Source organism: Periplaneta americana, chromosome 2 (assembly GCF_040183065.1).
Source record: "Periplaneta americana isolate PAMFEO1 chromosome 2, P.americana_PAMFEO1_priV1, whole genome shotgun sequence".
NCBI lineage: Eukaryota > Metazoa > Arthropoda > Insecta > Blattodea > Blattidae > Periplaneta > Periplaneta americana.
In genome coordinates, this window is record NC_091118.1 from 114,038,713 (window position 1) to 114,065,030 (window position 26,318).

Consider the following 26,318-nt stretch of genomic DNA (forward strand, 5'->3'; position numbering starts at 1 on the left):
AGTAACGTTTGTTGGTAAATATCGACCGCGTGTGGATAAGAAAATAGCCTATTCGCATTTAAACGTGTCATAATGACTGAAAGAAATCCAGGCTTCTCACAAAATACGCCCTTTGTTTGATATTATTAAGATATTGAAGCAATATTAATTTGATAAGGCATTTATAAAAGAAAATATTTACATTTATTAAAATGTGTTTTATTACTTAACCTACCTCATATATTCGGAATCAGTTGCAACGAAGTTTGCCGTACACATAATTGCTCCAATCGAGACTGTAAATAGATTAGCAGAAATCGAATTTGTAACATAAAAAGTCTTAATCCGTTCTCTCATATTAGTTTCTTTCTAGTAGACTTTAAAATAATTTTTACTTCAAAATAGGCCTAAAATTACTACTAACAATATCGCCCGCTGAGTCCGATATATAAACATCCTAGAAAAAATAATATAAAATATTTTATTGTAATTTTTCATTTCTACACACTGTTGTGATAGAAATAATAATAATAATAATAATAATAATAATAATAATAATAATAATAATAATAATGATAGTAAGTCCATTTACTTATTTTAACAATTATTGCATTTCTATATCCCTTAAACATGTTTCGACCAATCTAGTAAGTCTTATAAGTAATTAAAATTAGCCTGTACAGTATTTGTATAATGGAATCCTGTAAACACGATAACAGAAATAGTAGTTCACCAAAATTATCCTAACTTTCTACTCTAAACTTTTACTGAATTATATAATATTACAGTAAATTCTCTGTGATGAAATCTTGTGATCACGTGGCCTATATGGTAATTAACTAAAACAATTCTAACTGTATGTTGAAAATGCTTATGTGACTGTACGATTCTGGTATGAACAAAAGTAAATTCTCAGAGCAAGGAATTCTACTCATTATTTCAAAATAATAGCCTACATTTTCATAAAACTCAAACTGGGGCGAAACGTGAATCAAATTCAGAAACCGTTTGAATAAAAGGTAAAACGTGTGTGGACATAGTAATCTTTACACCAATGTGTTATGGTTTTTAAAGGCATAAATTGCATTACAATATCTGAAGTTAAATTATAACTTCTTAAATTCTTTAATTTACGTATAATTAAAGTTAATGTTAGTAATAAGCCTACATTGTTTCAATTTTTATCACACTTATGACTACACACATGAATGTGACAATCCGAAACGTTTTTCATCTCAATGTTTATACTAAAATATATATTTTTAAATTGTTTTACAAGTTCAAAACAATATTTGTACACCAGAAAAAAAATACATTTGTTTGTGCAACTTATCAATACATCCACAATATCATTAACTATGAAGATTAAAACTATTATAATTATATTTTTATCTGATATGTCTTCAATAATTTGTTTTAAAAATGTGCAATTTAGATACCATAAATAATACCTGGACTTTTACATTAACTTACATTCTATTCATATTCATCTGCAGATACAGACAGCATAATATTTTTGTATTTATTACCTTCCATTTATTAAATATTATGGTTACAAAACATTTACATATTTGACAGGTAGGCCTATTGCATTTTCCGAATTATAGTACTATATAAAAATATATATTTTGGCTTCCTGGCAGTGTTACAGTTTTTAAAGACGTAACGTGATAGGCCTAAGTTACGGAACGATGTTTCAATATAATATATAACATTTCAACTGAACAAGACCAAGACTTTCAAATATCAACAAACTGAATATTTTAGTCACTTACCTGCCGTTTTCACTGAGATGTATAACAAATTGTGATTAAATTAAAATACCTTTATTAACCTTCGAAGGTACGATTATAGATTTTCCCAATTGCGACAAAAGAAAATTGAAAGCAAATAAAATATCTTTGCTTTCTGTGGAGGAAAGACGGGTTCCAGTAAACTGTAAAAATTGTCGACTTTTATATTGAATTATTATATTGCCACATTTGAAGTCTAAGCTTATACAACGGTTATCCTATCGTTAAAATGAAGTTTCTCTGATACATTATTTGGTTTACTGTCTCTTTTTAACACGCCATCTTTAGGGCAATGTATTTGGTCGAAATAAATTACATAAAACTATAGCCTAACCATGATTATAAGTGTACAGTATTATAGTTATTGTATTTTTCAATGCTGCCATTAAATATGTAGTTACATACGAGAGAGAGTCAAAAAGTAACCTTAATACTTAATTGTTTTATTAATTGAATATGTACAATAAGACTACAAACACTTCATTACTTTTCAACATAGTTCCCACTACGCTCAATGCAAGTGTTCCTGTTATACTATGTTAAAAGTGAAGAAGTGTTTGCAGTCTTATTGTACATATTCAATTAATAAAACAATTATTAAGGTTACTTTTGACTCTCCCTCATATTTTGAGGATTTTCTTATAACATTTATTATATTCTAAAATATAATAATTCTACATAGAAATCTGAGCTATGAGTATGAAGGTAATCAAAGTATTGAACTGTGATTTGTTGTTAAAGAGAGACCTAATTTTCAAAGCTTCGAAGTTCAAAATTGCACAGAAATACCAAGATTTGACAATAGTATAGACGAATATAAGACACTCAATAATTGTATCTTACATGATTACAGAATAATGTGTACGCAGGTAAGATTGTGTTTATTTGGTAATGTAAACCAACAACTCATAGTACAATACCTATCACTTAAACAGACCAGTTCGTTGTCCGTCTTCTGAAACATCTGAACACTGTTATGAGGACAAAATGGTCTAAATTTTTGATATGCCTGACTGTGGGGGCGTGTTTTGTTACAATTCTTCATATATGAGATATAACAAGTGCCTGTCCGCCAGACTTCCTAAGCAACGTCCCGAAATGTCTGTAACTAATGTTGTGTTGCCTAGAAATGTCAGCTGACACAATCCGTTGCCATGGCGGCATTAACTTCACGTCAGACTTCATCTGTTCCTTTCGTTCGTGTCAAATTAGTACCAACATTTCAACATGTATTTCCAGTACACGTGCAATTAGAAGCGATTAATACACTTTGCGTAGTTTTCGTTCAGATAGCGCTGTGGAGAGAAGAACTTTGCGTGATTTACTTGCGAAGTTCAGTGTTTGTCTATATATACAAGGCATTAGACCAAATGACTAATTAATTAATTGCCTTATTTAATGACATTTCAATCACAGACGTTATTTACCGATATTGAGATGGTGTGATAATTAGGAATTGATGAAGAGAAAGGGATTTGAAAGGAATGCCATGAACCTTCGCCTTCTGAAGAAAGTGGAGAAAATAATAGAAAAGAAACATGATTTTTACGACTAAACTCTGCATTTCCCGATGAAAACATACACAATCTCAGCTTTTATACATCACAGTCGTCTTAGCTCAAATTGCCAGGTTCCTATATTTTAGTTTATAATGCTATCTCTCAAACATCTTTTTCGATTTATGTATGGTGAAGCTGAGACGTTATAGATGTAACACGAAAGGATTGAATTTTATTATTACTCAGTGTAAGTCTGGAAGCATGTTGCTATTTCCTTACTTCGTTATATTGTCTTGAAATGTTGCATTGCATTGTATTGTATTTATTAACATTCCAAGGTATTCATACATTGCTTCACAGATAGAATATGGAACAAGTCATAAAAACTTAATACTATTGGAAAGTCTTAATTTATAGTTACAGTCTAGATGAAATATATACAGACGAGGTTTACAATATAGTCTACTAGTACAGCACAAAGTTTTAGTATCAATTTCATGAAGCGTTGTTGAATGTCATGAATTCATCTACAGACAAGAAAGCGTGAGAAATTAGGTACTTCTTTAATTTGGCCCTAAATAATTTTATGTTTTGAGTTTCATTTTTTATATCGATAGAGAGGCAATTAAAATTTTTTACTGCCATATAACGCACTCCTTTTTGATAGCACGATAGACTTTCCGGTGGAGTATGAAAGTCTTTTTTTTTTTTTTTTTGACGTGTATTTATGCTATGAGCTGTTGAATTAGTTACAAAGTTTTCACGATTACATACGAGGGAGATTATTAATAAAAAAATATACTGACAAGTCATGGGCATTATTTGTAGTTTTTGAAATTAGTCCTACACGATTCCCTAGATTTGGTACCTACTATTATTCTAATTACTCTTTTTTTGTTGTATGAATGTACTGTTACTATCTGTGGAATTTCCCCAGAATATTATTCCAAAACTCATTACCGTGTGAAAGTATGTAAAGTTTATTGTTTTTAAGGTATTGATATTTACTATCTTTTGAATAAATCTAATAGCAAAGCATGCTGAATTTAGTTTGAGGGTAATTTCTTTAATATGATTTTTTCAATTTAACACATTATCGATCTTTAAGCCAAGAAATTTGGTTGTTGCTATTTCTAATAGGGATCTATTGTTAATTATTGCGTTTGAAATTTGCGAGGTTGAATTTGGACAGGATTTAAATTGAATTATGTTAGTTTTGTTACAATGTAATACTAATGTATTGACTGAGAACCAGTCACATATTTTGAAGAGAATTTCCTCTGTTGAAGATTGGAATGTGTTGGAGTTATTGGCTGTAATTACTATACTTGTATCATCTGCAAATAATATGGGATTACCTACATCTTTTATTAGGGGGGCAAGATCATTTATGAACACTAGAAAAAGTAGGGGACCTAATATTGATCCTTAGTTTAGTCAGCCAACGATTTCTGGAAAGAAGAACAAGGATTCAATTCCTGACATATCCTTTGTAATTTTGGTAAAAGTAACATCGGCGCAAGTTAACTCCACATATATCAATTTAATTGTCACATTTCTCCACTCTACATTACCGTCCTACTACATCGGCGGTTATGAATAGCGTCTATACTTCATAATAGCCGTGAAACGAAACAAAACGGTTATTTCAAACATTAAGCTTATACTTGTGGGCTCTTGATGTTGAACTATTTTTTCTGACACAAAGTGACATTTGTAGTTGAAGCACAGACTACAAAGAACTTCACTTCATGTATTCAATGGCAGTATCACAAGAGCGCATTGATATACAGTTGTGAATATTCTACATCGGTTGCTATACACAAAGTGACCTAACAACAAGGGGCTTGAATTGAACGGAAATAGAAAAACTAGCGAATGCCGGTAATATTAACTGTGTTTTACTCTTTCTATTGCTAGGTGCACAGCAATTCATAATATCGTACTATATATTGTAGAAAATGATGATGATGATAATAATAATAATAATAATAATAATAATAATAATAATAATAATAATAATAATGTTTTCTGTCCAAGGACAGGTCGTTCACTGCAAACTCAGCATTCTCCAATCTTTCCTATTTTACACCTTCCTTTTAGTGTCCACGTACGACCCATATATCTTAACATTGTCTATTATCTGATATCTTCTTCTGTCCCGAACTTTTCTTCCGTTCATCATTCCTACCAGTGCATCCTTCAATAAGCAATTCCTTCTTATTCAGTGACACAGCCAATTTCTCTCTTCCTGATCAGTTTCAGTATTATTCTTTCTGCCATTCTTTCCAACACAGCTTCATTTCTTATACCGTCTGTCCATTGCACATGCTCCATTTTCTCCATACCCACAATTCAAATGCTTCTAGTCATTTATCTTTATTTCGACATAATGTTCGTGTTTCTACTCCATACAATACCATACTCCACACAAAGCACTTTACTAGTCTCTTTCTTCGTTCTTTTTCCAAAGATCCGCAGATGATGCTCCTTTTTCTATGAAAAAAATTAGCAGAGAATAGTCAAGAATGGTAAAATTGCATTAACACAAGATCTCTCAAAGGAAAGCAAATACAATGAAGTCAAACAATTTGGGGATAGCTGTATTGAAATTTTGTCAATTATTGGCCATAAAAATAGTAAAGAGAAACATCCTCTTGAATTGTTACCTCTCATCCGGAATCTATCCGTTGCATTATGTGTCATTTTTCGCATTGTACTATAGGAATAATAATAATAATAATAATAATAATAATAATAATAATAATAATAATAATAAAATAATAATAATAATAATAATAATAATGACAATAATAATAAAAAGTATACAGTACAGTGTAGGCAGGTACACAAAGAATAAAGTCATGTTAGTGGATACATGATGATGATGATGATGATGATGATGATGATGATGATAATGATAATGATGATGGGAATAATAAACAGAACGATGAAAATAAAGATAATATTTTTATTTTACTTATTACAGAACACATTTTGTAGTCTTAAGATACTGTAGGTACAAGAGTCTGTTGTTGCCGGGAAAATTTAGTTTTGTTGACTCAAATGTCCTACACAGGAAAAACATCGAGAAACCACATTATGGCGAAGAGGAATACGTGTGTGAAATCAGCCATTATAACTGTAGATAACACAAAGATTGTAGTCTGCAGCTATTGCAGCAAGTAGCCTACAGGAGCACTAAAATTAGATTAGAAAGAATACACTTTCTTACATCGGCTTCCTTCCGAAAGGTCGCGTGTTAGATTCCCAACAATCGTTACGACATTTTGTGGTAATCAAAGCCATTGTAGGGCAGCTTTTTTCTAGAGTACCTATTTCGGTTCGGCTTATGCTGCCTCCTTATTTCGTCTTTGCACCGTTATTGCCATTTCATCACATTACTATGAATACTTCACTTAGATTGTAAGAGACGGTAGATAAAGAACCACAATTTTACTTCCTGGCCTGACGAAAACATAGACATGACCAAATTGAAAACGAAATGAAAGATATGTGATTTCAGAGTTCGGACCCAGCTAACATCTCGCATTATACCGCAAGAGAGGGCGCTGGGTAAGCTGATATGCCTCAAACCTTATCTGCGGCCTTCCTCTTTGGGTACGTTCCATATTTAAACGCATTTATGCACAAGTGTAGAACGTTGACATGACAATGCGATTTGTCGCTTTTGAATGTAACAACGCGTGTAACCACGGTGAACGAAGTTACATTTAGTTAATATCTGTGACTAGTTGCGGGGAATGGGACCTGAAGTCAGATTTTTCATTTTTTGTTTTTTTTTTTTTTTTTTTTTTTTGTGGTTTCAAAAAGAGGATGAAATACTGAGCATTTTTAAAAATTCGAGTTCTAGGTGCTATAGTTTTTAATATATTACTTATTGAATGTTGATGTTACATTATGTACTTTTCGAGAAAAATGCAATTAAAGTTTTCATTTGTTTTCTTAGGAACTATTCCCCAGCCGTGGGACTGACACCGGGTGGTCTATGGTGAGTCCTCGGCCTCACTTCATTTCACCCCCTTTGGTTTGATTACCTGGTTGAGTTTTTTCCGAGGTTTTCCAACTATAAGGCAAATGCCAGGTAATCTGTTGGCGAATCCTCGGGCCTCACCTCATCTCACTACATCTCGCCAAAATATTGTAAAAAATTGTAGAAAATTATAAAATTGTAAAATATTGTAAAAATAGTAATAATTTGAAAAAATTGTAATTGTAATATTGTAAAATTTTGACTTGTTCCACATCTTAAAGCTTCATTGCTAATGTAAGATCTATGGAATATAATTAATGAAATGAAAAAAATGAAAGATTTAGGTATTTAAGAAGCACTGTGTAAAACTACGTCCTAGTTTAGTATGTAAAAAAAGCCTACAGGTAGCGCAAGATGTCAAAACATAGAAATGCAGTTTTTACACCGCAAATTCGTTATTTTGTTCTCCTGTAAAATTTGCTTTCACGACTTTAGGTCCCTTTTCGCGCAACGGGTCAAATTTTGATATTTTTCAGCATGCCTTTATGTAGACAGAATGGCAAGAGAAAGAGAGAAAGAAAACTGTTGTAGGCTTGTAGTCACTATAAATAAATTAAAATAATATGTAAGTATATTAACCAAAATTCTTTTAACTTGTAACTGAAAACTTAATTGAATACCCTGAAGACAGTAGGCATGATAAATTGTATGAAAACTAGGTCTAATAGAATTTCGTATTTAGTGGTTAATCGTATAGCGTCATACCGGCAAAACGAAATGTCTCCTCGTCTTTCTATGTTTGAGTGATTATGGAGGCTCTATTTTCCTGCCCAGAAAATCCATTAATATACAGTTCAAGAAAGCAATTCTTTTCTTGCCAGCGCAAAAAAAAAAAAAAAAAAAAAAATCGAAGTAGGTATGACATTTCTTTGTTGAGATATGGCGGGTTCTATCAAAAAAGGTGTGCGAGTTTTTGCTAATGGAATTTTGATTCAGACTCGTGAAGTAAGTCTGTGTTTGGTTATAAATGATCGGAAGAGTTTGTGAAGGATTTGTATTGAAGACAGTAAACTCGTAAAAGTAAAGTGGAATATTAATAATACTATAACTTTGACTAGTTCATCGGACTTCACTACTTAGACAACAATGACTCTTCTATCAGATTGATTTCTAAACTCCTGGTCTTATACCAACCTGTCACTATACAGATAGAACCGTAAGTAATATCATTAATTTCAGGGGGTTATTCTTTGAGATATTTCAAACAAAATAGTTTCATATAATTTTGCTCCTTTTTGCTTCCTTTCCGAGATGATAATTGTTTTATATGAAACATTTCATGGCGTATTTTGGGAAAGTCATTGATTTAATTCCCAATATTATGAGTCAATTTTAAGAGCGCAAGGTAGTATGATAATAAATGATTGCAAGAATTTTAATTTTGTCCTCTAAATATGCAGAAATTTGATCCGAACAAATGTAACATTTTAAAATTCCTTTGCAGAACGAAAAGTTACATTTGTTCAGATCATATTTCTGCATATTTAAAAAACAAAACTAAATTTCTTTCGATCGTTTATTATCATAATACCCTGCTCTCTTAAACTGTCTGAGAATATTGGGAATTAACTCAGTAGCTTTCCCAAAACACGCTATGAAATATTTCATATAAAATAATTTGTTTCTCGTAAAGGAGGCAAAAACAAGCAAACTTATATTAAACTTATTGTTTGAATTTATGTTAAAGAATTACCCCTTGAAAAGGCTGATATGCTTACGCTTCACTCTCTATAATTAATAACAACAAGTTTGTTTTTTTTTTTCAGTCTAATGATGTTAGAGGTCTCATATAACGATGTCAACAATAACGACAATTATTTCAACTGTGACATTTCTTAGGTTTCACTAAGTCCTTAATTGAAACAATGTTTAGTTTAATTCAGAATATTCTAAATTTCTCATTAGTTCACATCTTACATATTTTAACTTGAATTGAAGGGTTCAGAGCCATAGTGGGCCAAGCGCCATTTATTAAAAACGAAGAAAGCAAGGATTAAAGCTAAGTGAATACCATAGTTTAATGAAGATTGACATATCATTTAGTGTTAATGTGTATACTTTATATTACTTGCTATATGTTTCCATTGAATTATGGTAATAACTTCATTTTGACTCTTATTTTCTACGGTTTTAGTAAATGGCGCTTGGCTCACTATGGTTCTAAACCCTTCAATTACTCCCAGGATTTACAGTATAAATATTCAATTATCATAATATCTTACTAAAATAAAGGTATTAAAAGATATGAATTAATAATAGCGCGTCCTTTTGGCAAGACAAGAGAGTAATACCTACAGGATGCAAAACCACTCTCCTGCCAGTAAAATGCGTCCTGCTGGCAGGACAGCACATTGAAAATATTTTTTAAGTAGGCCTATCTGTCCTACTGGCAGAGTAGTGTGTTTCTATGTAATGAAGTCCTTTCCGAAAGCGCTTCCGATAGGACATGTCTAAAATTATCAGTAAAAGTAAAATAAATGTCATTGCTTATTTATGGTATGATACACGAATATTCAGATTTATCCATCAACTCTAAAGATTCCTTGATTACTTGTCCTTAAGATATTCTAAGGAAGGGAATATGATGCTACAGGCCTAAATTACTGTTACTATTTCATCGGTGATAAGAATCTTTATGGAGGAATAATTTCAGTGGAAGTGGAAGTGTTCCGAGAAAACCTATCGCAAGGCAACTGGCGTAGCTCAAGCCGTAGTCGCTTATCCCAATACGTGGAGTGGATTCCCACTTGTGCTAATTATCTGGTTGGATTTTTTCCGAGGTTTTCTCTAACTGCAAGGCTAATGTCGGATAATCACATGGCGAATCCTTGGCCTCATTTGTCAAATATTATCTCGCTATCGCTAATTCCATCGATGTTAAATAACCTACTAGTTAAATAACCGACAAGAAACCTGTTTCCACACGCTTTCTGTCCACAAATTCCACTTGGATTCTTTTAGGTTTGAAGGCTGAGATCCACTTTGAAAAATGATATTCGTCATACTAAATTAGCTTAGGCCGCACCCATCTATGTAGCCCTCAGTGAACATCGATGAATGTAAATGACTACTTTATTTTAAAAACCTAAAACTTATGAGAATAATTTCATTTACGTCAAATTCATTTTGTGCGAAATGAACACTAATCAGATGTTTGTGAACCAAGTATGCTCTACACTTTTAAGGGTTCTTAATAGCTTTAGCTTATGAAAAACCTCAATAAATATTTTCCTTTCTCGGTCTCGTTTATGCGTAAGTAACTGGTGACGTAAATTAAAAAGGGTTAATTTCATTGTCGGTGTCATTTTACAACTTTTCAGGTTCTTGCTATTGAAATTGAGTTTTAGGGGCTGCATAAGTTACAATATGAAGTCCTGCAAGATCATTTATTGTTCATTCTGTTTTCTCTATTCATAACTGAATTGATTTTTGTGAACTAAGTTCAGTTTTGTAGAAAGTACATAGAGGATTCATGAGTTTGTTGTCTGTTTGATTTCCCAACTTTCATATTTTTAAGGCTGTCTGTCAGACGATTTCTGGTTTATTGCAGATTTAACTTTATAACCGTTAGGGTTTTGTGAAACAGCTAAATTTTGGAGGATATTTGTCGGAAAATTAACGATGTAAACATTCAGTTTCTGTTAAAAGTTCAACTTTGGAACCTCCGTTGTAACAGTTTAGAGTTCGTGAACAAAGAACAGTTTTTAATAACGTTCGTCAAAGAGTTGATGACTTTCATTTGTTAACCAATAAGATTTTTGTAAACGAAGCACAGTTTGCAGAATATTGTCAGCTTCATGATTTCATTTCCATTTTTTTTTTAAATTTGTTTGTGATCCAACTCTGTGGAGTAACGGTTAACATGTCTGACCGTGGAACGAACGGCCTCGGGTTCACATTCTAGTTGGAACAAGTCACCTGATTGAGATTTTTCCGGGGTTTTCCCCTCAACTCTTTAAGGGCAAATACTGGGTAACTTTCGCCGCTGGACCCTGGACTCATTTCGCTGGCATTATCACCTTCATCTCATTTAGACACTAGATAACCTTAGCAGTTGATAAGGTGTAGTAAAATAACCTATTAAAAGAAAAAATTATATGAATCATCGCTGTTTTTATTTCATAATTGATCAGATCTTTCTGAACCAAGTAGAGTTTTGGAGAAGACTTGCCATATTGATGGTTTCATTGCCGTTTTCGTTTTATAATCATTCAGATTTTCTATGAACCAAGTACAGCTTTTGTGAAGGCTTTAAAGATTGATGATTTCATTGTCTATTTTATTTTGTAAGTTTTTGGATGCTTTTGCAAAATTCAGTTGTAAGGTGTGCCTGGTATGTAAACATAATAAAGACTACAACATTTTTCTCACTTTTAACACTTAGTTACAATAACTGCTCATGTGCGACTCGATAGAACTGGTTACTTACTAGTCAATTTTATTGCACGGCTTTACATAAGTGTTAATGATTAAAAAATTAACAATAACTCAGTAGATTTGCAAATTAAACAAAAGTTAATTACACGAAAATAAAGCTTGTACAGTGCAGTTTTGTTGACAATTCTGAGTTACCTCCGAAAAATAATATCCGTTAAGTGACGACCTTCCTTCTGTATGCACTCTCGCAATCTCACTTCGAAATTCTGCATTGCTCTTCCCAATATTTCTTCCTACACATTAGCGATTTCCTAGCAAATGGAATCTTTCAGTTCTGGATGTTGCGAGGTTTGTTTATGTAGACCTTTGATTTGAGGTAATACTGTACCACAAAAATTAATCACATACGGACAAATCAGGTGAGCGGGGCGGCCAATAGATATCACCGAAACCGGACGGCAATTACGGACTTTGTTTCAGTTTAAGTTTCAAAGACAGACAATCGATGCTCCAAGGTCCACGGTGCGCCATGACTACTGAAACTGCATAATCGAAGCTGTCTACTAGCAAGCGGCAAAAACCCCCACCCCTCCTCTTTGCCGAGCACGAGCCGATCAAAAAACATGGGTTTTCTCTGCCGTATCTTATAGTTACATCATAGGCCTATGGAGATTATTTTCTCAATGTCTTCTGAGCTCAAGTACTTGTAGCTAGATATGATGTCAGAGGATTGATGATTACATTCCCGATTTAATTTAAATTTTTTCGTATAGGTCTAATATTAATCAGAGGTTTTTGATAGAAATGTAGTTATTTTAGCATGCTCCGCCTTTATCAACATTTATGTCAGCATAGGCCAAGTAACTAGAGAAGATAAAATTAAAAGCTTCAACTGACACAGGGAATAAAACTGGAAGATATTTAACATATTTAATGACTCCTATAGTTATTCATACTCCGTCGTCAAATCGGTATGGTCTTTATCTTCTTTGCTTTCGTGCTTGTTTCTTATCCTTTAATGACGGTTTTCACCTGTCGTGGTTGAATTTAAGTTGAGGTAAGGATATGATGAGAAGAAGAGACCAGCAACTGAAAAGCAGTACCCAAAATCTGAAAGACACGTTTCCTCAAAAAAGGGAGTCAACTTGTCTCTGAAGGGCTGCGTGTTCTAGAACTTCAACTTGTCATGCAGGAAGTTCGGTTTCGAATCTCGGTTAGGCCTGGGATTTTTAATTAATATATCCATATTGAGAAGCTGATGTTTTCTCGGGGTTTTCAAATAAAAAACATCAACACTATTACATCCGATCTCGATTATATTATCATAGCTGGTCAAGGGATGAGTGGAGTTGCTTACTTGAAACGTGAATAATAGGGCTACTCAGCGAACATCAGTGTGGTCAGCTGACGTGAGTTGGAAATGCGCCTTGGATGTAGCACTAGGGTTTACCCTCCCCTTCGGGGTAATGATGAAGATAACTAGCTGAATCTGTTAAGTTGGCTGACCGTTGTACACTGAAAGAATCTGAGCCTCGATCACATATAGATTTTCTGAGATTTATGGTAGAGAAAGCAGCTGTAGTGAGTGTGTATATGAGCTTTCAAGATGAATGTGAACAGAGATAGACTGAGTATTTCGCCGTGGCCTGATAACATTTCCAACGTTTCGGAAATATAACATAAGTTCCATAATCAGGACAAGATAAGCATAACCAGAGAGGTCGCCTACCCTGTTGGACCCATTATGTCTCGGTACTCCAGGTGACGGAACAATAATAATTTTTCGGTATTGTTTATGCAGACTGTTTCGTAACGTGTGGGATTCACTGCATTGGTAGAAGAACAAAATCAATGCAAAATGTCTCATAAACATTGTCCTGTTTGATCTTGGTCCCAAGTTATAGGGTCTACACGTGTTTGTACGTCAATAATATGGGGCTACTTGCCGTTACAGGAAGTGCTCAAGACGGCTCACGTTTAGCCCGAATGGACGTCTGCAGGCGCCGTGTCGTAGGTTGTATTTTTTCAAAACTACCCAGGTGTTTGTTAAGTTGGCAGCCATCTTGGATACGTTGACAAAGTAGCTTATGTATTTCAGTATACGTAATGGGCTGTGATGAACTATTTTTCAACTGGCCTCCCACAAATAAAAGCCGAATGTGTTTAGGTGTGGCGAACGCGCAGGCCAGTTTCAGAAACCTAGTAAACAGGTCTGAAATAGAGTGCATGTAGAAATCATTTAGCCTTAAGTCGGCAACAAGGATACGTCGTACAGACCCAGAAAAAAAAAATTGGGCCACCTGAATTTTACAAGTTCCAGTTGTAACATACTGCGCATGCTCAGTAAGGGTTGTACAAATATGTAGGCCTATATGAACTTTTTGAAATCTTTTTGTCTCATCTATCCAACGATGAATCGGGTTCCACATGTTAACGGAACACTCTGTATAAGAAAAATCTAATTGCTGTGGTCAAATGAGACTCGAATAAATGCATGTAAAAGAGAACTATAATTTATTCGGATTTATAGAAACTGATTAATAGTAGACTATTGTTTTTGTTGTTTAGTCAACTGTCCGAAGACAAGTCTGAACCTCACAAGTGATAACAACAAGGCACCATTCATGAGGCAACTAGGCCAGGAGATGGGGTAGGGTAGACTGCAGCAGTATTATTATTAGCGCAAAGAAAAATAATTCAGTCATTCGGTCTAAAAAATAAGTAGTTATAGGCCTATGTATGATCTGCGTATTGTTACCCATGATATAATCGGTAGCCTCAGCAGTCGTGCAAAGTCAATATGGTGTATATCGCTGAGATGCTATAGTGAATGAATGTGATAAAGAGAGATCAAAGTTAAAAGCAGATGCGGTTGAGCTGAGTGTAAATAGTAAAATCTATTGAGTTATTACACCCAAGTAATTATTTGGAATACACTGAGAGTTACGGTAGAATGATGGAAAAAAGCAGGAGGTCCCCGAGAAAAACTCTCAGGAATCTTGACTTCATCCACCAGAAATAATACTTCGGGACTCGAACCCTGGTTCACAGTCATCGTAAGCCAGTGCTCTACGAAATGAGCTCCCAAAAGCAGCTTTACGAGGAATAGAAATGAAAAATCATAATAGGCCTAAATTTGAAAGTCATGTTGAGGTTAAGATTTCAGACAAATATTAATATAGCCTATAATAGGCCTAATTATAGTCTTAGTAATGAATATGGTTGTGTTAAACGTTATTATTGGGTACTGGTAACGGACGTTTTTATCATTTGATAATAGATGTTAACTTTGCTAATGTACATTTTTGTCAACATTGTATAACAAATAACATGAACATTGATAAAAGGAATGTTGAGAAACAATTTACTGTTGGAAAAGGTTAACATTTATTGTCGAAACATGACCATTAATGGTGTTAATGGTAATTGTTAACCAAGAACTTTCAATAACTTCGATGTGGATTCATAAAACGTAACTTTTTTTTGTTATTTTTTAATTCTTTATTGAAAGATGCTGCATCAACTGCTATGTTAGAACTATTTAGCGTCGATGGACTTTGTGATAGCGAGATGGTATTTGGGGAGATGAGGCCGAGGTTTCTCTAGATATTACCTGACAGTGGGAAAAACCTGGTGGGGGGGGAGGCAGGTGGGAAACAGGTACTCAGCCCAAACGGAAATCAAACTGCAAAAGTTTAGGCCTATAAGTGAAAATAGCTCGAAGGTTATGCACAATAACAAAAATAATAATGATTTTTACCTGTGTATAATGGCACAGACAACTCGTACGATAACGTCTGTAGCTTTTAGAGCTACTAGTGTAGATTATTAAAGAAAACGAATGGTGGAGATATAAGAAACGCTACGCTGGTATATTGACGCGAGAGGTAGCAAGACATAGAAAATTACTTGAAATATCGTCGTTGTTCCTGGAATAACGCCTATGTGACATATTTATCGATTTTCAGATTTTTATTTTATTAAATAACTTAAATAGTGATACAGCAAATAATTAAATCTCTTACATGTAATTATATTTCTTTGTTTCGAAAATGTAAGAATTCACATTCTCCTATGTATAGCTGCCATAGGATGAATAAATGTTTTTTTTCCTTCCTCCTGAAAGATTTTATATTTTGCACATAGGAGTTATTGCAGGAACAACGACGATATACAATATGGTGACAATGAGGAGGAGAATGGTCGTACTAGAAGGAAATAAATTGCGAAACATAAAGATTACAGTCCGAATTTGGGATTCGTCCACAAGAGCGTCACGACATGAGGGAGTTTCACTCACCAGGTTGAGGATTGGCCACTGTCGTTCTGACACATGGCCATCTCCTACGTGGCGAACCTCAACCAGAGTGTGATGTATGCCATGTACAAGTTACGGTCGAACATATTTTATTGCGTTGTAGGAAATATGACCGTGTTCGTCGTCAATACGCAATTCGACGGAATCTACTTGACGCTCTTGGAAATGATTTTAATTGTACAAATGCAGTTCTGAGATTTTTATCCAATACAGTACTTGACAAGATGCTTTAGATTTTATTTACCCGTTGCTTTTTTATCCTCCGGACCCTTTACATCCGGAGTTTTTTTTTTTTTTGTTTTACTTAATTTGACATTTCGGACCGTTTACATTTGAATATTTTATGGAGTTTTATTTTTGTTAAATCTCCAGATTATTTGTGTCTGGTGACGTTTGCTTTGTCATTTTATGGTTGCTTTTTAAACTTAGTCTGGGGTCCAATAATTGTATATTTTTTTTATAATTTTTTAACGAATCGCCTTGCTAGTAATGCATTTGTTTGGCTGATTTCAATGTGACAGCGTTTTTTTTTTAGTTCGTGTTTGCTTTTGCTTAAGGTATTGTTTGTGTTTTCGTTTTTGAAAGAATTTTAGATAAGGTCGCAAATAGCCATAGTAACTGACGCGCCCTTTTTAAACCCTACTAACTACAAGAAACGCCAAAAAATTGGAATTTTCTATGGTAGGTAAGGTAGGTAGATATGAAGACGCAAAGAAAAGGAAGAACGAAGATTGGGTGTTTATGACGTGCGTACATTTTACAACCACGTGTCAGTAAACGTCAAGATATCGACTGTGTGTGTGTCCTCACTGTAGCAATCTCCCCTCTAAACGACATTTCATACAAGTTGAGAGGATGCGAAGGCATTTCTATCCCCTTCTACTTGCCCTGAATCTGTCGGTAACAGAACAATAGCTGTTACCTCTTATACCTGTACCCCCCCCCCCCCAAGTTGTACAGAAAAGAAAAAAAAAATATTAAATAAAGTACATAAGTGGATAAAAAATACAGTGACACAGATATTATTTTAGTGCCGTTCTTACAATATTTTAAACTAATAATTAAATTAAGGAATGTTAGTTTGTGTTATGAAGTCGGGGTGGGAGTGACAGTGCAGATTGTCCCATTGTGTATGCTATAGAGTAGCAACTAGTGTTAAAAAACATTTATCTTCTGCTCTCAGTAGCTTTTTAATGTGCCAGTTGATATAAACAACAATAAAATGAAATATAAACGCTTAGTATAGACTTTCGAAATATAAATTACCGGTATACATTTTTAATAGTAAAAATTTTCACTATGTTCAAAGTCAATTAGTCGAACATTAGTAAGATGGATAGTAGCATCTTCCCCTTCACGGATGGTAAAGAGTGTGAGTAGAGGGGAAGGCCTATCAACCAAACTGAAATGGGGATTAGTTCTCGTTCCGCCACTGACCCATTATCGCCATATCGTATCACCGACTCTGAACTGCCACTGGTATTGCGAATGGACACTAAATAACATTATCTTACTTTAAACTCGCAGAAACTGACGGGACGGAACCCCGGTCCGTGCATTGAGCGGCTCTCAGATGTGTCTGGCTTCTTAGCAGTTAAATGGTTGGAAAATTGTCCCCGTAGTTACATGGTGCTGTGACAAGCTAATTGCACAATTAAAAATAATTATGACAGTTATGACACTGAAGAACTGATTTATCCAGTGTGTCCGGTCTGGCTGCTAGCGGACATTACTGTCATAATAAATCGAACGACAGAGCCTGTTAACGCGGTCGGGGGTTCGATATCCGTTCTTATCTTTTGCTTCCCATCGTAAGGCACACGGTTTAACCGAATGAGTACGACGTCAACTTTCTATACTGGAGACTCGACTTCAGTTCTTGGTTAAGTCAAGGGCAATTTATAGTGAATAAGTACGTTATTAGGAATGGTTTTTCAAGATACTGCCGTTTCCTCTATCCTTACGTTATATACATACTGTGGTCCACACCTGTGGAGTAATGGTTAGCAGTAGCGGCCCGCGGTTACAAAGGTTGGCAGTTCTGCATGAAAAATAGTGTGTTTAGCGAATGCATGCTGTTTATTGCATCTAAATCGGATAACGCGTGTAATTGCAGCCCCTTCTCGAAGTTGACTGTGCACCCGAAATTGTACTCCAGCCATCCGTGCGCTACACCTCTCCCACCTGGTACAATTAGTCACGTAGTGGAGATGTGCCCCACATGCTTTTCTAGTTTTTTAAGTCAAATTAACTAAATCCTTCACTCCGGTGTTTGTCAATGTATTTTCTCCTCTAAACAGAATACACGGGTGGGGGAGAAAGCGTTTTCATGAGCGCAGCTGAAAACCAATCGTTTCCATTACACATTTCGGTATTAAAATGACTAGTAGGCTACATGATTTCCTCAACTTTTTCCAGAAATTTCAATATTTAAATTTTGTGTAGGACGTCCTAATTTCTTAAGTTAACATGCAATTTCTCTTTTAATTTCGAAAAGGGTTGGTCGATTAGGTTTTAATTTCATTTATTTTTAATATAAAATATTTCCTTAGACACACTGACTAATCACATCACACCACCCACAGTACTATAACACACGAACTGTAATGATATACTGTAATCCAGAAGCCTATGTGTTCTAACGCAGGTCATAAAGAGATGAGGGTGTTGACGGTTCTTTTGTATAGTGAGGATCACGTAAGTTCAGTTCCCAAACAGCAAATATTTCCGCCTTGTCAGTGTTGCCAACTGTTACCAGATATCACCACATGTAGTAAAATCACGATCCTATGTACTGAATGACTTCTTTACTCACCGTACTTTACCTTAATGTTGGAAGGTTATTCTAAATAGTTTCAATAATAATGAGAAATGTATTGCTATGTTCTATTCTTTTATTCCTTTACATTATTATTAGTATTAGCATTAATAGGTTACTAGACGTAAATATACAACAAAGTATAGTATATAATATTCAAGAATCAAATCTGTTCCAAGACCAATTAAATTATTGTCACTTCACTTCAAAGATTCCAGCGTACATATACTGTACTTCCTAAAGGTAGATAAATTAATAACCAATTGACTTTTGGTTGGAATTCGAATGAACTTCTGATTATCTTTTGAAATTAGTAAGGAAATGGATAATACAACTAGGCTAAAACTGAAATAATAATAAATCAACTTAAAAAATTATTTTGGTCCTTAAAAGCCATAAGTAATTTCACTTCTAGATACCTTTTTAAAGATTTCATTTGTTTGTAAATTGCTTAATAATGCTACACTTACACTTATTATTTCTGCAACTCAACGTCTGTCATTGAAAAAATGTATGATACATAACTGTGAAGTCTCTTTTTGGCTCTTGTGTCCTAAATTTAAATAAGAAAAAACAAATGATTCAAGAAATGTGAGCTGGTGAAAATTAAATACTCAATTAATAAAATAATTACTACCAAAAGAATATTTTATTAATTCTATACAAAAGATGGATTACACAGAACAGATGGCCAGAAATCATAGATTTATACACAACATACAGCATGAAACGATCATCAAAAAATGCTTTTTGTACACAATAACATCTTTCAAACGAAGTGAAATAGCCAATAAGTTCAATAAATATTATGCTAATAAGTAATAACTACAATTAATAATTATCTACAAGCTGTAAAAGGGAATAAAATAGTATATTGTTGAAATTAGGGGGTTATGGTTTATTACGTGTATTTATAATTTTAATTACTTTTTCTACATTTAATTATATTTTAATTTCTATTAGATTAGTTGGTGGTGTGGTTGTTAGTTTTATCTGTGTACGTCAGACTATTAAGGAAAAACTGAAAGAAATATTAAATCTACTATCTACTTTATATAACAATATTTAATCAAGAACTGAATATTACTATTAATTTAATAACATAAGACCCAAAATATCTCCAAGTCCAGACAATACACATGCTGATTTTCTTAAACATGTTGGCAAATAAGCAAACTCACTACTTTTATCTTGTAATCTCATCTAAAATACAATATCTGTCTGGAGAAAATCTACCATAACATCAATTTTGAAAAGCAATTATTCAACTAATATCTTTTCGAGTTATCGACAGATACCACTTACTAGTATGATAGCCAAAATTATGGAAGAGATGATTTCATAGATTGAATTGGTTCCTGGAATCTAGTAACTAACTTTCATTTTATTGGGTTGACTTTAGAGAATTGCATTCAACAAATGGACAGATTTTAAATTTTAGTCAAGATATTAAAGATATTTTAAACAGAAAACAAAACAACTTAACAATTTTAATTTATTTTCAAGGATCATATGGCTCTGTAGATATAAATCACTTAAGAAATTGCAAACTTAGGGTGTCCATGATAAAGTGTTACACTGGGTCAGTGACTTGATTATTTGATTCATTGTCACAAATATGTAAATAGAGACAGATTCATCTGGGCTTCCCACATTGTTGTTTTCAGGAATACATTTTCCAATATTAATGTCGATGGTCTAACTAAAGAAATAGATCTTATGATAATCTCATCATTTGCAGATAATATGGTTGTCTAGAACAAAAAATCACAGTCTACAAATATTAATAAACTGAGCCAAAATCCCAACAGACTTTTTGACTCTACTTGGAGAACTCAAACTTGCTCAATTAAGGGAAACTTTACTAATAAAACATAATCCCAAGTTATTTCAAAATGAATAGTATATAAGTTAACTTTAACAGATGATGTTAAGAAATGTGATACTTCTCCAGACATTTTAAAAATCATTAGAAACGATAAATGATCTGGTCAGTGAGTGACTACATACAGTATTTTTTATAGATGGATCCTGTTTACCAAGCCATAGATGTAGTGGTGTTGTAGTACAATACCAGTATATTCCCTTTTACAGGGAATTATATTCAAACACTTGTTTGCCCCATTTTAACCGTGACAATGCTTTTTAGCATTTTAAACATTCCGGTTATTGTATTGTGTTTAGTGAAAGATTTTAGATAAGGGTGCAAATAGCCATAGTAGCTGACGCGCCCTTTTTAAACGCCACTAACTAACTAACTAACTAACTTCAAACACTGACTAATTTTGATAGTGAAAATTTAGATACACTTTTACGCTTACAAAATCTCCAGTATCGACTTCATAAATCTGAGAAGGCTGTCATACTATCAGATTCAAAATCAGATGTTCTTGCTGCAGTAATGGACGTAACAGCATGAAATCTCAATATTTTACAGTGTTTTAATATTTTAAGCAAAATGGTCGAATTACATCGATGACTGGTACTTCCGTGGATCCATGAACTTTATGGAGTGGGAGGTAATGAGGTAGCTGAAAGGTAGCAAAATTACTGTAAGGTTATCTATACCTGCATCTTACCACACTGTTAAAAGAATAACAAGATCAGTACATGACAATGTGGTAACAAAAATCGGAATGATTCTAAAGCAAATGAAAAAATTGCAATAGGCCATCCGGCATCTGCTCCACGATGGAGGAAAATCCTCAGAAGAAACCAACTAATCAGACCAAATGGGGGATCCAAACTACCCTCGAGTGCAGCTCTGAATTTGCAGGCCAACGAGTCTACCGACTAAGCTACATTGGTGGCTCCACTAAAAATATGAAGTACATGGCACTCAGATTATTAAATTGACAAACCTAAACAATTATTCATCAGTTAAGCTATAAAATATAATACATAGCAAGCAAGTTAATTCAATTTAAAAGTATAAACAATTCAATCAGTTGAAATATACAGAAACTGATAATAAATATCATGCAAATTACTTCACATTACAAGCATAAACAATTCATCACTTGTGGTATACAGCCTACTATTTAATTTACAGCACATACAATTCATCAGTTAAGCTATAGACCTACAGTCTACTATTCAATTTACAGCATATATAATTCATCAATTAAGCGAAACAAAAATATAGTACAATACATAGTAAAAATAATACACCTAATTTAATAACTGAACTTCTATGAAAATCTACAGTGGCAGTACTCATATTATCACAGGCCATGATTGTCTCAAATATTTACAAAGAACTGATATTTCAGAATCTCCCCATGCCATTTCTGAAATCTCAATGAAGATATGGATCATTGTATTGACTGTTTAACTTTACATAGCTTTCAATCATCTGGTTAAATATTGGAGTGCAAGATAACAAATGACATCAACTGCTGAACACTTGGTATCAATCAACCAACAACTTCATTACATTAAAGGGGAAAAAAAACTGAAAGAATTAATTGTATATAGACACAACACATAAGACAAGGCCGCTTCAGAACAGTAATTGGCAAGGCTCTGTTGTTTTAGGATTCTTATGTAGATTCAATTTCACCTGAAAGAAAAAAGTAGCATCTATAAGTAGTAGTAGTAGTAGTAGTAGTAGTAAAGATAATAATAATAATAATAATAATAATAATAATAATAATAATAATGACTGTAAAGTATGGAAATTAATATTGCAATGTAATATCAAAAGGTGATTTCACACCATCAACGCTTATCATTTAGTACAACTCTTATCATTTAGTACAACAAATCTATTATATTCAGTTGCAATCACCAGTAGCTGTTCTTTCCTCCATTTTGTTGTTGGCTGATTTTTCACAAGTCTGCTATGATATGCAGCACTATCCATGACAATAACGCATTGCCCTAATGTTCTCAGGTCAACAACTGTGTTTGCACCCACTTCTCAACTACAGGGCTATTCATAGCACTATGGTAGTCCTGACTTTTCTTTCAATTGCATGAAGAAATTAAATCAGCACCTGCAATAAAAATTATACCTGGGCATATAATTACGTCACATGAATTCACAGCATTTAAATAAAGAAAATAAAACATAACATAACATAACATAACATGACATGACATGACATGAGATCCTCTTTGGTGAAAGGCTTTCCCACGTTTTTATTTAGTCACCAATTTTTATATTTTTGTACCCTGATTTAAAAAATTACTCTTGCCAAATTTATGTAAAATATAAATCAATATAACTTACCAAGTATAAATCCACCTTTCGTTCCGGCATCTAATTTTCCACCCTCATTTGTTGGTCTATGAATAACACCATTCATGTCACTGGAAACTTCACCTGGTTTATTCATAAATAAGTGGGTGATCATACTTAAAAAAACAGAGAGAGAAAAGCAATTCACATTGACACTCTAAGAGACACAAAAATTTTAAAGACAGGAAAACCCTTTCAAGAATTTTATAACTAACCTCTAGTTATAATATGAAACTATTAATTGCAAAACATGTTGTTCCCACCTGAATTCATTACTAGTAGCCTATATTAATTGTAATTTCATATTCCACATAAGTGTAATTCTATTTGTTAGTAAAAAATTCAATCACTCAATGTCTCACAATACATTGAAATTTACCATTCATAAAAATCCAAGTCTCATCCAAGAATACTACGGGTTTAGGGTTCTCACGCTCCACATTTCTTATATATTCTCTTAAAAACGAATAACATCACTTTCTCATACATGTGTATAAGGATCCCCTTTGCTCCATAGAAATTTCATCTCTTTCAAAATTTTTTTCACCGATGATAAGGATACTCTAAATAAATATGTTTCATAATCATCATTCATATGTTCCAGAACTTTTGCTGCTGTTAGTACTTCCCCTGTAACAGTAAATGAAAATTATGCCATATTTTTATACATAGGCCTATGACTAATATCAGAATTACATTGCATAAATCAACACAATAATTCCTGTAACTTCCCTACCTTTATGTAACTTGTCATAAATAAATCTCGCAATTGCATCTTTCGTAAAATCATCAGCATCAGTCACTGGATGTTTACGTAGTCTATGTTTTCCTGGTGTCACGAGTGGGGTCCCCTTGTGTGAATTTATCACTTTCGTGGCTGTAGTTAAGCCAAGCTGTAATAACAAACAATAACATAATACTTCTAAAAATTGTTATATCATAAAATTCATGCATAATACCAACATTTACAGCTATATGAATAGAAAATGATCAACATGTTAGGTTGGGTCTACGATAGGTTTAAGTAGGCTAATATTTAGGTAATTCTCCAGAAAAGCTACACCAAAGAAGGCATAATTTTATTTTGTTTAATTGATTTCTGTGATATTTACATAGTGATGAACACGTGGTTTTAGTGCACAGCCACAAATACTTTCAGCACAAAAATCCTTTGACACTTACCTGTATATTCTAATGCATTGTTGTAGTCCCTCCCTCAAACTTGTTACTAATTACCAATATAACATGCGAGAGGTCCAGGACGAAGAGAAATGGTTAGTTTCCCAGTAGTGCGTCCTCGTCCTCTCGAGTGTTATATCTTAACAAGTACTTTGGGTGGGGTAGCTTTTCTGAAGAAACACCATATTTAATATTACTTAGACCAGTCATGAATAAATTATTCAGCCAGAGTCAACGTTCCTATGCTTTATAGAGTATGTTATATAGTTATTATATAAAACTGAATTATTTTTAAGCACCATAACAGGCCAACATTCATGTAATATTTGCTGCAATATCAAGTTAATAATTACAATATGACTTGTATTTTCTTCGGCCGATGTGGCATGTAAATTGTGATCTGAACGGTTAATTTAATACCAAAAGAGAAAACTGGAAATTTACTTTCGTGCTGTTTGATTACTTGTTCGTCTAATTTGTAAATGTATTTAAGCTATCACCTACTGCAGTATTACAGTATCTTAAATGTATTTAGTTTGGCAATATGAAAATCACTGACTTGATTAAACATTAGGCCTAACCTAAAAATTTGTTTTGTTTGACCACAATCATGAAATTATTAGTGCAAACTCCTAAAACTGAATACCACTTTGAAATGTATGCTTAAGAATACTTACTCCTAATAATTGTCCTATTCTGGTTGTAATTGCTGTCTCCGTTAGCATAATTCCTTCTTCATTATCTTCTTTCTTCAACTCATTATACACGTGAACTACAGATTTCTGAAGCGTACTCTGAATGCCACACATTTTCTTCCTTGGAGGAGTCACTGCAACACTATTTCATTTTTTTGACATAGTAATAAAAATCTAAACACGAAAGAAATTCATTAAAATTTGAAATAATATTTCTATCCATTACCCACGTGCATTATCACGCCCAAGTATATTATATTCATTCGTACTTATCTGACTATTCTTGAATTATAACCACAACGCAACACATAACATAACTATTATGTATTAATATTAATACTAATATTAATTAATTATTAATAAGTTCGAATTTCACTATCTTCCAGTAACCGGCTGAGAAATCTAGTACAATTTTAATTTCATGGAACTCCAGTACTGGCAAATATTGTCGATATTTGCCTCAGCTGCCAACATACCGGTTACAAAATCACTACCATTTATAGTATTTGTCAGTATCGAAATTCGAAACGAAGTTGGCAAAAGAAAATTCAACCTTCAAACTAGAAAATCACCATAATCCACTAGCATTTGTAGTAATGGGGGAAAAATGGTTAGGTTTCACCCTTAGGGTATCAAGTTACCTGGTCTTCCCTATATATTCGGAGAGAGCTGCTTCGGTTGCAGCTCTAATGCAGTCTTATGGGACGGTGAAGAAAACCAGTTTTCTGCTGCCGACTACCCTACGTTGAGCTTCAGGAACTGCCGATCACAGATCCTAAAAGTACACTACAGCTAAAATTCTCGAGCAGTTCAAGGCTCCTACAGACAGTAAAATCTCGAATCGAAGGAGAATGAATTGGAAAAATAAATGAAACAATTAACTAGATTACATAAAAGCACGTTTTATATTTTTAATTTCTTCAGGTCCATTTAAATGGCGGTTCTGCAGCTCTGCAGTTCTTATTGTAGAGCCGCCTCTGATGGTTAGCGCGTCTGGCCGCGAAACCAGGTGGCCCGGGTTCGACTCCCAGTCGGGGCAAGTTACCTGGTTGTGGTTTTTTTCCAGGATTTTTCCTCAATATGGTCGCCCTCGGTAGCGCAGTTGGTATAGCGCTGGCTTTCTATGCTCGAGGTTGCGGGTTCGATCCCGGCCGAGGTCGATGGCATTTAAATGTGTTTAAATGCGACAGGCTCATGTCAGTATATTTACTGGCATGTAAAAAAACTCCTGCGGGACAAAAATTCCGGCACACTGGCGACGCTGATAAACCTCTGCAGTTGCGAGCGTCGTCAAATAAACTATATTATTTGTCCTCAATATGAGCAAATGCTGGGTAACTATCGGTGCTGGACCCCGACTCAT

The 26,318-nt window shown here is 33.8% G+C and overlaps 1 protein-coding gene and 1 long non-coding RNA gene across 4 annotated transcripts in view; one reads left to right on the forward strand and one right to left on the reverse strand.

Moving 5' to 3' along the window:
* LOC138694525 (LIM/homeobox protein Lhx9-like) overlaps window positions 1–26,318 on the forward strand; it is a 523,249-nt gene that overhangs the window by 13,925 nt on the left and 483,006 nt on the right. The gene's annotated exons all lie outside the window — the stretch shown is intronic.
* Window positions 23,114–24,466, reverse strand: LOC138695293 (uncharacterized). The gene is made up of 3 exons (XR_011331119.1): window positions 23,818–24,466; window positions 23,461–23,711; window positions 23,114–23,197 (listed from the first exon to the last, which is right to left on the reverse strand). It is a non-coding gene; the product is annotated as an uncharacterized lncRNA (long non-coding RNA).